The sequence below is a fragment of the Brachyhypopomus gauderio genome, chromosome 1 (assembly GCF_052324685.1).
Source record: "Brachyhypopomus gauderio isolate BG-103 chromosome 1, BGAUD_0.2, whole genome shotgun sequence".
Classification (NCBI taxonomy): Eukaryota; Metazoa; Chordata; class Actinopteri; order Gymnotiformes; family Hypopomidae; genus Brachyhypopomus; species Brachyhypopomus gauderio.
The window spans coordinates 1,141,433-1,156,261 of record NC_135211.1 but is presented as its reverse complement, the minus strand read 5'-3'; the positions used below and the strand labels follow the sequence as shown (position 1 = coordinate 1,156,261).

The 14,829-nt window shown below is 43.4% G+C and overlaps 2 long non-coding RNA genes across 4 annotated transcripts in view; one reads left to right on the top strand and one right to left on the bottom strand.

Annotated features, from left to right (window-relative positions):
• LOC143514471 (uncharacterized) overlaps positions 1 to 14,829 on the bottom strand; it is a 35,996-nt gene that overhangs the window by 14,742 nt on the left and 6,425 nt on the right. The window lies entirely within an intron of this gene.
• LOC143526105 (uncharacterized) lies at positions 4,065 to 9,598 on the top strand. The gene is made up of 3 exons (XR_013133820.1): positions 4,065 to 4,122; positions 4,484 to 4,610; positions 8,968 to 9,598. It is a non-coding gene; the product is annotated as an uncharacterized LOC143526105 (long non-coding RNA).

Here is a 14,829-nt window from a genome sequence, read left to right as displayed (position 1 = left end):
CTTCCTGCAGGGCTTTAGCCCAGAGGTTTTCAACTCAGGACATCTAAAGAAGATCTAGAGCAGGGGTCTCCAACCTTTTTGGAACTGGGAGCTACTTCTTGGAAACCAGTTATTGCGGAGGGCTACCAGATGTTGAGCGGGGGGGGGGTTTGTCGGCGAACGAAAGTTGCGTGTGCGAGTGTCAATTGCTAAGCGGGAAGACCGCTAGCAACCGCGGACAATCTATAATAGTAGCAAAAACATAAACGATGCAGCGCTTTGGTGCATTGCACTATAGTGAGCTATTTTTAAAGCAAGCCCGCGGGCGACTCATGACGTGGGTGACCCCTGGTTTATTGAATATTGACGGCAGCCTAACTTTTTGATTGACAACAGCTAATTGAGCAATAGAACACGAGAGGGAGTGTGTTATCGTGAATATATGTACATGCCGTTACTTGACAACGCGTCCGCGGAGTGATACAGAGAACGAGAATACCGTGCCGTTATCACACATATCTGCAGGGTTAGAACACTTCTCAACCAGTCGGATTGTGAACTAACTGTTGTATAATTGGCGAATAATCATTTAGTGTTAGAAGGGGAGGGACAACTGTGAATTTTGATTGGTCATAAATTTAAGTAGATTTCTCGATGGGACCAATTAGGTTTACAAATTTATTTGTAATTCATTGGCCCTTTGGCGAGCTACTTGGAAAGGGGTGGCGAGCTACTGCTAGCTCGCGAGCGACGTGTTGGAGACCCCTGATCTAGAGTATGCCTAGTGCATATTTATAGGCACATAGCTCAATAACACTGATGTTTAGGTACAGCAACAGCATCATTCACCGATCCCAACATGGGTGTGGGGCAGACCCCCAAGGTGTGTGGGGCAGACCCCCGGGGTGTGGGGCAGACTCCCAGGGTGTGTGGGGCAGACCCCCGGGGTTTTGAAAAGAACCCCCAGGGTTTTGGGCAGACCCCCAGGGTGTGGGGCAGACCCCCGGGGCATGGTCACAAGCCCTGAAGGTGCCACATATCCAGTACAACCTGTCAAGCACAGGTTCATTAAAATAACTTAAGTAAATAAGTCTGCATGTATGGAGCACTGCTGACAGTATGCCTGAGAAAAGCGAGGTAATCCAATTTGCTGAAAATGTGACACATGCCATTTTGGGCAGTCATGGTCCTGTGGTAGGGAACTGGTCTTGTGACCGGAGGGTCGTGGGTTTGATTCCCAGACCTGAGGCCATGACTGAGGTGCCCTTGAGCAAGGCACCTAACCCCAACTGCTCCCCGGGCGCCGGGCTAGGGTTGCCCACCGCTCTGGGCATGTGTGCACCACAGCCCCCTACTAATCACTAGTGTTTTGTGTGTGTTCTAATTGCACAGATGGGTAAAAATGGAGGACAAATTTCGATTGCGGTGAAAAAAATCACAAGTGACAAATATGGCACATTTCACATTTTAACCAACCTGTCAGTCAGTCCACATAGAACCGATCTGTCAGAGTTGAAAGCTGTCAGAATGGACAAGAGCTGCATTCAGATATGTGAATACACACACGGGTGTCCTGAATCAGGTCTCATAGTGCTGCCATCTGCTGAAACCTAGATAATAACCTAAACTAGAGTCATTACTGAAAAATAAATCAGATCAGAAAATCAAAAAGATCAGAAATGCAAAATGCCAAATGAAGATGGAACATCTTTCCTGACACCCAGCATCAATTCTCTTAATTATCCTAGTGTGGACAAACTAAATCAGATCTCACGTCTGATCACAGACTTCAGCAGTATTCAGACCAAAGCTCTGAAGACCAAAGCTTCAGACCAAACTACTCAAGTTGTACAGAAAAACAATCCCAAATTCAGTCAGCAAAACTCTCACTGTGGAATTTAAATTTGCAGACAAATTTCTGGTTTATCATCTGGATGCACAGAGAATTGTCATACTTTCCCTTGCAGAACCAGCATTCTTTGAACTGAATTGAAAGCAAGGTGACGACAAAAACTATGACAAATCATCACGATAATAGAAAAAAACACACCAAGTTGTTCCAGGAATAGATTGAAAATGAAATCCCACAGGTACATGTATTTTCCATCTTCAGTACTAATCTCACAGTATTAGGCTAGTCAGTTTCATATTGTGTTAAAACAGTGTTCACCCCAGCTTGGTTCAGACGAAAGTAACACATGGCACTGCAACAACAAGCCAATGGATGATTCACGGATTGACAGCAATTAATGCACAGTGCCTTGCATAGCTAATCAGATCTATCTTGATTACAGATCAAATAACGCCTGCATATGTTGTGTTGTCACTGGAGTTAAAAAGACCCTCAACGCTGATTCATTTAACCTAATATTTGGATAATTTTGAATAATATTCAAGAAAGATACTGACCTGATGAGGACAGAGTTAGCTTACAGTTGGCCTCCAATTGTGAATTATTAGGAAATGTATGCTACATCATGCCACCCAGGTACTGCCAAGACCTGCAATATTCAGTGACCGTTCAATATGGGGATATATCAGGGAACCGCAGAGAGGCCAACAATCACTCTGGATGAGCTCCAGAGGTCAGTGACTGAGACTGAGAAGTTACACCACACAGTGATATGAAGAGTGAAGTTACACCACACAGTGATGTGAAGAGTGAAGTTACACCACACAGTGATGTGAAGAGTGAAGATACACCACACAGTGATATGAAGAGTGAAGATACACCACACAGTGATATGAAGAGTGAAGTTACACCACACAGTGATGTGAAGAGTGAAGTTACACCACACAGTGATGTGAAGAGTGAAGTTACACCACACAGTGATATGACAGTGACATGAAGAGTGAAGATACACCACACAGTGATATGAAGAGTGAAGTTACACCACACAGTGATATGACAGTGACATGAAGAGTGAAGTTACACCACACAGTGATGTGAAGAGTGAAGTTACACCACACAGTGATATGAAGAGTGAAGTTACACCACACAGTGATGTGAAGAGTGAAGTTACACCACACAGTGATGTGAAGAGTGAAGTTACACCACACAGTGATATGACAGTGACATGAAGAGTGAAGATACACCACACAGTGATATGAAGAGTGAAGTTACACCACACAGTGATGTGAAGAGTGAAGTTACACCACACAGTGATATGAAGAGTGAAGATACACCACACAGTGATATGAAGAGTGAAGTTACACCACACAGTGATGTGAAGAGTGAAGTTACACCACACAGTGATGTGAAGAGTGAAGTTACACCACACAGTGATGTGAAGAGTGAAGATACACCACACAGTGATGTGAAGAGTGAAGATACACCACACAGTGATGTGAAGAGTGAAGTTACACCACACAGTGATGTGAAGAGTGAAGTTACACCACACAGTGATATGAAGAGTGAAGTTACACCACACAGTGATGTGAAGAGTGAAGTTACACCACACAGTGATATGAAGTGAAGTTACACCACACAGTGTATGTGTGAGACTGACTTCATTACTGTGCCTAAAACAATGTAAATTTTGTTGGACCACACGAATGCCTTGATGAATCCAAAACACCCACAGCCCACTAGTCAGGAACATCTGAGGTTGGTCAGAACACCCACAGCCCACAAAAAACATTTTGTGATTTGCGGAGGCTTGATTTACATATCAGGATCCTTTACAATACCAGTATTTCAAAGCATGGATGACTGCTTTGAAATTTAAAGCAAGTCTATATCTATATGTGACCTTGTACAGTAATTGTCCATCATTCTTTTATTATTTGTAATTTTATTTTTACTTCTCTGTGAACTTTCGTGTTATTTTGCTGTAACTTGGGAAGGAGAGTAACGTAATTTTGATTCTCTGTATGTCCCGTACATATGCAGAATTGACAAAACTACTTTTTTCAATATAAAAGTAAAAAATATAAAATGTACATACATATACATATGCAAAATATGTATAAACATTGTGTATGAGCCATTTATCCTTTTGCATTATTTTGTGTTACTGTAATTGACCTCCTTGCCACTAGAGGGACTTTCACTCAGTATTTAAATACCCATGGTGAACTCCACCGCAGACGGGGGCTGACAGGAAGCAACAGTTTTCGACCGTGTCTGTGTATCTTGAAATTGTAAGTGGTTATGGTGAGAAATATGCATTGTTATTTTGGTTACTTTTATTTTTGAATTTGTTATGAGTTATTTGCCATGTTGTCCTGTTGGGGAAAATAAACCTGCACATCCTTTTTACCTTCACTGACTGAACCTTCCGGGTGGTTACTTTCAAATATGTAGACACACGTCATAACAATCCCTTCATCAGCCTCCAGGAACTGACTATACTGGGTTAATCAGTACAAATTGTAAACATGTATTTTGCATATTTGCGCAAAATTTATATTTGACCTGGCAGAGGTGTTCAGCTCGGCCAAAGCCTTGCAGGTGACGGTGAGAGGAAAACCCGCGCTGATGCCCTGTCATGCTTTTTCCCAGGTAGTACAAAATCCACCGGCGAGGAGCCTGTGCTGTCACCAGAGTGCTTCGTGGGCGTGATCGAGTGGGACATCAACAGGCCCATTGGGGCAGCGAACCCCCATCCTAGCTGTCCGCCCCATCGCAGGTATGTGCCTCCCACTCAGCTTTTATCAGCTGGGCTCACACCAGTGTTAATTTCATTGACAAATAATTTTGTCATAGTTTTTTCGTGAACAAACCTTTTTTTCATGATGAAAACGAAACGATAACTAAATAAAAACTATATTAAAAGATTTTAAAACGATGCAGATATGAATGGACATTTTCATCAACGAATAAAAACGAGACGAAAATATTGGAAGACATCCAATCAGACCTGATTTAGTTTTGTAAAAGGTAGGGATTAGCTTACAAGGAGAGGCAGGACAAACCGGGTAACCATCCAATCAGTACTAACGTCTTCACATCGCACAGAACCCGTTAAGACCATACTAGCCTGTGGACTGTGGTCACTCATGAAATTCAACTCAAAGTTAACTCGACAATGTCAGCAAGGAGAAAGATGAGCTGCGATATATGGACACATTTCTCATTTGACTGAGAAAAACAAGACGGTGTGTAAACCATGTGGGACGATGATGTCTGGAAAAATATGACAAATAAAATGACTGCAGGCTATGGCATTGTTGTTTTTACGGCACCCAGTTTTTATATAGAATGTAATATGTATTGTTCATAAACTACATATATTTTTCAGGTAGAGCGGGCCTACTGGTCATCAATGGTTTGTTATTGTTATGCTCACTAAACACAAGTTCAGGTAAATAAAGTTTGTTTGGAAATCTGTTTTTGTGTATATTGCACTTACAAACAATAATATTCTGTAACTGGTTAATAAATGTTTCATTTTGTGTAAGTGTATATATTGACTATTACACCATTTATATTTTAGTCATCTAAATTCTTTTGATAATTAGTAAAAGTAAAAACAACTCCAATGACTAAATTATGACTAAAATTAAATGATATTTTAGTCAAAAGACTAAAACTAAAACTAAATTTAAAAATTGTGGTCAAAATTAACACTGGCTCACACCTCCCTGGGGACTGGTCATCCCGGGACTACTAAAACAACAGACAGGCCTGGACGTGCTCTGGACGTGCTCTGGATGCAGGTCTGACGCAGGTCTGGACGTGCTCACCCATGTAGCCTCCTGCGCTGAGTGCGCCCGCAGCAAAAGTGCCGCGCACCCCTCCGGCACTACCCATGCCAGAGCAGCCCTGGACTCACTTAGCCTTGGACTTCATAACAGACCTCCCCCCGTCAGAGGGCAACACCGCCATACTGGTCATCATAGACCGCTGTATACCGTTGCCTGGCCTGCCCACCACGTGGGACACGGCAGACCTCCTGTTCCGACACGTGTTCAGGCAGTTCAGTTTCCCTGAGAACATTGTGTCGGACAGGGGGCCGCATTTTACCTCGCGGGTGTGGCGGGAGTTTCTGTCTAAGCTCAACATCACCATAAGTCTAACATCTGGCTACCTACCACCCACAGGCTAACGGACAAGTGGAATGTGCGAACCAAAAAGTGGGCAGTTCCTGAGGGCTTATTGCAGCGAGCACATGGACACACACGGACACCTGGTGTTCACACAGACACACACGGACACCTGGTGCTCACACGGACACACACGGACACCTGGTGCTCACACGGACACACACGAACACCTGGTGCACACAGGGACACACACGGACACCTGGTGCTCACACAGACACACACAGACACCTGGTGCTCACACGGACACACACGAACACCTGGTGCTCACACGAACACACACAGACACCTGGTGCTCGCTCCCATCATGGGCTGAGTACGCGCAGAATTCACTTACCCAGGCCAGCACAAGAAAAACCCCGTTTGAGATTGTGTTTGGTTGCCAGCCTCCCTTATATGCGTGGAACGCCTCCTCATTGGACCAGCCCATCATCGAGGAATGGCGAGAGGGTATGAGCTGACACTCACCTGCGTCAGCTCATACCATCATAAAGTGGTGATTAAGCATTTTAAGCGCAAAGCAGACCGCAGAAGGAGCGAAGCTCCCCCATACAGAGTGGGAGACAATGTCTGGGTCTCCACCGGTAACTAGGGATGCACCGATCCGATATTAATATCTGTATCGGTCCAGATATTGAAAAAAATTGATCGGGTTTCGGTGACAATGTGACCGATCCATAAAGACAGTACATCTATTTGGACTAATTCTATGCTTGTAACGCTCTTCGGATTTAGTTCAACCTTAAATATCCACCTGACCCGGATAGAAGTGAACTTGGACAGTTTACAGGCGAGTGAAACACGAAGCACACAGAGGAGAGGTGAATCACTGACTCGTACTCGGGCTGGTGGTATTCCACTTAAGCTAGGTTTATACTTTATGCATTGCGCGAAAATGACGTAATCGTGGTGGCTCCGCCAGTGCGCGAGGGCCTCGCACACTGTTGCTTCGCGAGGTCGTGGACCTCTCGAATTTGTAAAGGCTGAATTATACTTTCACGAGTGACCATAGCGCGTGAACCTGTGCGAGCGGCAGAGCCATTTACTTGGCGCATCATATTCATTGCAGTGTTCTCCGAAACTATATGTGGTAGTATAAAGAAACACCCCTCAAAAACAGGGGAAGGAACATTTTCCTGACAAACTAACTTTTAGTCGGTTTATTTGCTGGTTGACCAAAATAAACCTGGGCTCCAGCACTACTTGACTGTTCATACATGAACTGGTAAGTTGTCCAAAGCTCATTGAATGCGTTACTTACAGAAATAAAATAAATATAAAATAAAGAGCGGGGGCCAGTGGTCTGAGTCGGTGTATGGTAGAAAGGTAAAAAAAAACAACAATATTCTATATGCGCTACAGCTTGCTCCCTTAAAGAGACAGTACACATATTTCTGGCCATTACATGCTTTGTGCTCTGCATGATTTCTGCACTGGCGGACTAGACAAACTAACTCCTTATTTATTTCAAATTATATTTAGAATTCCTGAACCATTTCAAAGGTTTCTTGCAGTAAATTTTTTTCATGTTTGACCAAAGTTGCGAACCTATTATTTTTTGTCAGTTTCAGGTTCTTTGGTATTATTTATTTTACATTCGATGTTATAGTCATAATTGCACTGACTGAACAAATGCAAGTTGTGTTGTTTTTACATGTTTTTATGTGTGTTTAAGTGTGCTGTACTGGTGCAGTTTTCAATAATCTTGTAATTCAGTATGTCTGTGTTAAAAAAAATATATTTTGAGTCGATTCAGCACTGTTCTACTCTATCAGATCGGTATCGGATCGGTATTGGCCGATACTAAGCCTCAGATATCTGAATCAGTATTGGAAGTGAAAAACGTGAATCGGTGCATCCCTACCGGTAATGGCCACCTAGGCACCAGAGGTAAGCTGGGAGACTGTTACACTGGTCCCTATGTAATCACCAGGAGTGGAAAGTAACTAATTACATTTACTCACGTTACTGTAATTGAGTACTTTTATGAGTAATTTGTAATTTTCTGAGTAGTTTTTGAAATATGTCATTTTTACTTTTACTTGAGTAAATTTTGACCCAAGTAGTTTTACTTCACTCCATTTGAACGCCCTCACATTACTGAGTAAAAAAATATTGATGGTGAAAAATTAAATGCGGGCAGAAATTCTGAGTCCCAGAACCGAAGGCCAATTGCATGGCCTTGCCTTTCGCGCGTCCTTTCCATTGTCTCATTATCAGGTCGTAATACGGTGGACTTTTTTCCAAAAGGATAAGATTGTTCGATCTTTAAGTCTTCTATCTATCAGGATTTGTGGGATCCTGTGAACATTTTATTGTGAAAAGTGGAATCCTGTGGGCACTGTATTTTGAATAGTTGGATCCTGTGAGCGTTTTAAATAGTGGAATCCTGTGCGCATTTTGTTTTATTTTGAGATATGGGATCCTGTGGTCATTTTATATTTTATTTTGAGTTGTGGCAACCTGTGGGCATTTTATTGTGAATAGTGGGATCCGGTGGGCACTGTATTTTGAATAGTTGGATCCTGTGAGCACTTACTTTTAAATTGTGGGATCCTATGAGCATTTTTTAATTGTTGATGTGGGAAAAGTGTTTGCACTTTATGGTACAGGTTGTGACTGTCCTTGTGCTGTGAGGAAGTATGTTCCTGAGCCCAGCTGATCTTTTTGCAAGTGTGGATGTGCACTTAAATACACTTTGAAATCGATTAAAACAACTTGTGCTGAATTTGGTTCATGATTCATCCATGCATTAAATAACTGAAAGTAACTAAGTAACTTTTACTCAAATTACATTTTAAATGAAGTAATTTTGTACTTTTACTTGAGTAAATTTAGAGATGGGTAATTTTACTTTTACTGTGAGTAGATTTTAGGCAAGGTAAAGATACTTTTACTCAATTACAATTTTTCAGTACTCTTTCTACCTCTGGTAATCACCAGCGCCTTAACCTGGTGACCTTCAGGATCAGCCTGCCAGAGGACCGCCGGGTGTCTCGCGCATTCCATGCAACGGGCCCTTGAGAGACATGGGGAATACGGCTCCACCCTCACCCCTACAGTTGCCAGACGGGCCGGCCTACCACGTGCAACAACTAGTGGACTCCAGACATAGGGGTAAGACCACGCAATACCTGGTGGATTGGGTGGGCTACAGCCCTTAGGAGCGGTCTTGGATTCCGGCCTCCCAGGTGCTGGATCCCTCCCTTATCGCCTCCCTACACCGCGAGCATCCGGACAGTCCTGCGCCAAGGCATCCCCGGAGGCCTTGAGTACTTCGGCGGGAGGGGTCCTTGGGGGGGGTGTCTCCGTAACGGTCAGGCAGCCACCAGAGGGCGCGCGCACTCACACACACACCTGCACTGCACACACCCCGAGCACCAACCACTCCCTAGGTCCCAATTATTGACAGCTGTAACCAATCAGTGTGCACACAGGTGCCCACAGGTTGTGCAGTGCTGTACATTGAAAGCGGTTCACCCCGGCTTCCTGAGACTTCGCCTTGCGAGTGGTTCAACGTCCCACACAGTCTTCATTTCTATTACATAGTTCTGTTTGTTGCTGCTTTGCAATCTGCGTCGTTGTTTCTCATGTTTGAAATGGAGAATAAAGAGTTTGATATGCAGCTCCTGCCTCTGTCCCCGCATCACAATATTTACATAATGATGATATGATTATTAAATTCTGTAATTTTCCGTGTAACTGTCTAAACCACATTTAACGGTTCTGATGTTTGATGCAGTGCTGGAATATAGGGCCAGTCCCCCATTTACTCCAAGATCCTCTTCCAGTTGCGAGTACACTGTGCAGGTCTGTCTGCCACTTTGAACTGGGAACTTTTCTATTTTCACAATTAACCTAGATTTTATTTTAGATTTTGTCTCGTGTTTTTAGTTTTATTTACATTTATATTACAGTTTTATACCTTTGTGATTCCGCGGTTTTTATATCTTACCGGTCGCTTCTTTCGGAGGTTGTTACGCTATGCTGTGCTAATGATAAGAGCCATTGTTTACAGGGGTTGCTATGCTATGCTAATGCTAAGCACTATTGTTTATGCACGCTGTTCGCCGCTCAACTCTTTAACCCGAGTCTTCCTTGTTTTCATCCTGTTGTCACTGATTACGCTTCACTGAAGTAAGTCTACTTTCTCGTTTGCTGTTTGTTTTCATTGCACTTCGTCCTGCTGAGTGGGTATAACTGCTCTTGCACAATGTTGTCCTGATCCTTCAGGAGTATTAGGAATGTCTGTCCCTCACACCTGATGAATACCATTGACTCTGTCCCTGTCCCGCCAGCACCGGCCTCTGTTGAAGTCCTTACTAACCACTATACCAATACGGCTATGTCCGCTCTGGATCTTTATGCGCTGCTGCGTTCTCGTCAAGTCACCTTTCTCCACTCGGCCCCCTGGTACACCCCTGAGCTGAGGTTAATGAAAGCTAAAGGACGACAACTTGAACGCCTCAGTAAAAACTCTGGACTAACAGTTCATCTAGATGCGTACAACGACCATCTCCTTGTTTACAAAGCTGCCCTCCATAATGCTGTAGGTGCTGGCCAAATTTATTTAGTAATCAGTCTCATAAAATTACCTACGAAATGGTGGGAGTTCAGACCGTGTTAAATTTACCCAAATTTTATATAAACTCATTTAACTAAGGTCGCCACTAATTGTGGTCAACTCCCGTAGCCCAAATTGTTTGATTAACAAACTATAAATCTGAAGGTTACAGTTCAAATAATAGTTCTGGCTTCAGGTTGTAACAGAGAAACAACGACTCAAACGACAGTATTTAAACATAAAACATTTATTAATCACAAAGCATAATAGTTAAAAACATCACAAACAAAGGGGGCAACAGGGTAGGCTAGTGTGTGTGTGTATGTGTGTGTGCGCGCGTGCGTGTGTGGATGTGTATTCGAGTGCGCGCGGATGCGCGTGCGTGGGTACGTGCGTGTGGACGTGCGTATAGGGGAGGAGATCCTTTAGACAAAGAGAAACTCGATGGCGCGAAAACCAAACCGAGCTCTCACTACAGTCACGAACACAACGCAAATTTACTCTAACTAACTAAGGCATGGTTTCGTCAGTCACTATACAGCCCCAACGAGCGTATAGTGGGACACACGTTTAACAAGTACACGAGGAACTGGATATTAACTATGAAATAAAGGAATCAGTGTGAATAACCGAACAAGTTTAAACAGAATACCTATTTAAGCTTTGAACAGAATATCTCTTTAAGCCTTAAACAGAGTACGGTTTAACATGAACGTGATTATAAACACCACTGCAAACAAGCATTCACAAAACATCGATCTAAGCACACAGAAAAGAGTAAAACAAGATATTGTTCTAAGTCTGCCCAGATGCACAGTCTTACTTTGAGTTGTTCAGTCCGCGGCCCGCGCAGTAGGCCAGGTAGCCTCTTGAGGAGGACTCCTTCGTGCACTTTTGAGGAGAAGGTTCCGCTGGATCGCGTTGCTCCGTCCAGGGGAAGCTGCGGTGGCCGTTCGATCGGCGGTCCCTCGGTGGTCCGTTGCGTGATGTCCCGGGGAAGTTATCGCTGTCGACGTTAAGATGAACTCGCGGAGGTCCGGCCGTCGCGCGAATGTTCAAACAGTTCTTAATCGTCGGCTAGCTGAAGCGATTGGGTTTTAGCGAACTCCGCAAAATAAATAAAAGTAGCGAACTAGTTACTTCTTGCGTCGCTCGCGTGCTGCACGGGCCCGAACGGGTGCAGAACCAGTACCGCTTTGTTCTCGAAGGTGTGCACGCTCTTCGTCTCTAGGTAGCTACTTTTATGCAGCCAGGTAGAGAGACCGAACAAAGGGGGATCCCCCCTTTTAAAGGGGATTCGTCTGATGACGTAGTTCCACATCCGTCCTGACGTGGGCCATGCACCTAGGGGGAGCACCCCCCTTCCTTTGTCTGTGGAGGCATGGTACCTACAATGCTAAATCTGCATATAACTCCACCAACATCAGAGACTGTCATGGCAATCCAAAAGCGCTATTTTCCACAGTTAACAAGCTTTTAAGGCCTGCTAATAACTTTGCCCTTACTCCATCATCAATGCTGTGTAGCAAATTCATGACATTTTTTGAAGAGAAAATTAGGAACATTCATGCTGACACAGCCCTCACAAACTCCTCTTCTGACCCTGTTCAACAAAGTCCCCCAGTCAGCTGTTGCTTTTCAATTTTCACTCCAGTGGATACCATCACAGTAGCGATGTACATCAAGTCCGCAAAACCAACCTCCTGTGTTTTGGATCCTCTGCCTACATGCCTGGTTAAACACTGTCTGCCCTCACTCTGTCCTCTCTTCACCAGGACTATTAACACTTCCCTCGCCTCTGGCATTGTTCCCCCCTCACTGAAATTGGCTGCCATCACCCCTATCCTTAAGAAACCTGGTTTGGCTCCCGAGGACCTCAGTAATTACCGTCCCATATCCAACCTCCCTTTTCTCAGTAAGCTGCTTAAGCGCGTGGTTGCCACTCAATTAATGGACTATTTATCATCTAATAATCTATTTGAGCAGTTCCAGTCTGGGTTCAATAGTAACCACAGAACTGAAACTGCTTTAGTCCGAGTGATGAACGATTTTCTATTAGCAGCTGATTCTGGACTAGTTAACATCTTGATTCTACTCGACCTCACCGCAGCATTCCACACAGTTTGCCACTCTACATTGTTGACCCGGCTGAAACTCTGGACTGGACTATCTGATACGGTGCTATCATGGTTTGAGTCATACCTCTCTGACTGCCAGCAGTTTGTTTCCCTCAGCGGCTTTAGATCCACCTGCTCTGCTGTAACGACTGGAGTACCTCAAGGCTCGGTCCTTGGCCCACTTCTTTTTTTAATCTACCTTCTCCCCCTTGGTAATATCATTCGACAGCACGGCCTCCAGTTTCACGACACTGACAACACCCAAATCTATGTCTGTTCCAAGCCCTCTGATCTACAACCTCCTGGATCCTTGCTCAGCTGTCTCCATAATGTCAATTCCTAGATGGCAAAGAACTTTCTCAACCTAAACAATAGCAAGTCTGAGGCCATTCTCATTGCCTCCTCACCCACTCTTCGGAAACTTGTTCAACCATCCATCTCAATTCCTGGATTCGTTACAACCACATCTCCTACTGTCCGTAATCTGGGTGTTATCTTGGACTCAGCTCTCACAATGAAAGCCCACATCAATAACATTACTAAAACTGCTTTCTTCCATCTAAGAAACATGGCTAAACTCTGCCCTTCACTCACTGACTCTGCGGCTGAAACTCTTGTTCATGCAAAATTGGGAAAAAAAAACTTAAACTAGAAAAACTCAGATTCACCCTGTGGCGAGGAAATAAGCCCCTTCCTTAGTCATGTAAAACTACACAATAAATATCCTCTTAATTCTTATCTACTAAGACCAAGCTATACCTACTGTTTGTTATTAGTAACCACTAGGGGTGTGACGATACACTCAGCTCAGCTCACGAGACGAGACACGATATTGGGTTCATGAGAACGAGACTAGACGAGATTTGAAGAACACTAAAATGACAAATTATATGACTGGACAACAGACTATTATTTAACTGAGTTACACATGCATTTTGAAATGTTTTATTATGCATTATGTAAGCATTAACTTTTAATAAACTTCTTCCTCTACAAATTGAAATTAAAATAAAATTTTATAAAAGTTAAAAGAAAATAAATAAAATAAAATATTTCTCCTTTTTTCAAGTGCAAACAATATTACAGTGAGTCCCCACTTAACGACGGGGTTAGAGACTGAAAAGTCTGTCGTAAAGCTGTTTTCGTCGTTAAGCATGACCCTGGATTTAGATACGCTTTAATCGTAAATACAGTATAGAAAAAAACTAACAATGTTATCATACACAACACTCCAACACTCCACAGTGCTGCCACTGCTCCTCCACGCACCACGCAAAATAAAATTTTAAAAGTCGGTGGTAACTCCGGTCCGTCGTTAACCAGACCCGTCATTAAGCGGGGACTCACTGTATTATGTACAAAACAAAAAGTTCTTCTCTGTCAATACAGAGTGCAAATAGTGCAAACGGAGCCTGACCAAGTATGTCACTGAATTTGCTGCAACTACACTGCCATGTTCATTTTTAAGAATATTAGCATGTCCACATATTAGCATATTAGCAACGCCACACTGCTCCGTAAGCTAGCTTATTACATCAGCTGCACCGTGTGGAGTCCCTGTGCTGAAGCTCTACAGCGGCCTCGTGACTACATTGAGAAGCTACTCATCGTGGGACAGTTCAAGCTGGACTGTTGTTAACTGTAGAAGGAGCTGCCAGATGGACTGTTAACTAGGGGTGCACGATATGGACTAGAATTGCGATGTGCGATAACATTGTTGGATATCCCGATATCGATGTGAACCACGATAAATTAAGATTAAAATACAGAAATGTAGTGTCTCTCTGAACAGCAGCACGTTAATTTGTTTTGTTTTTTACTGTGTAATGAATCCAGAATAATTCCAAATATTTTGCAGGTTTATTCAACAATAGATTCAATCTAGGTTTATACTTTCACGAGTGAGCGACTCCGCACACCTCGTTAACCTCCGCGAACGGCGGAAGCGTTTAATCTTGCCGTGTCACATTCTTTGCAGTGTTGTCCGAAACGATATGTAGGCCTAGTAGTATAAAAAAACACCCCTCAAATACAGGGGAATGAACTTTTACCTGACCAATTTTAATGTTGCTTTGTGTTTCAGGTTTGAAAAGTGCTGGAATTTAGGCTAAAGTATTTGAAAAG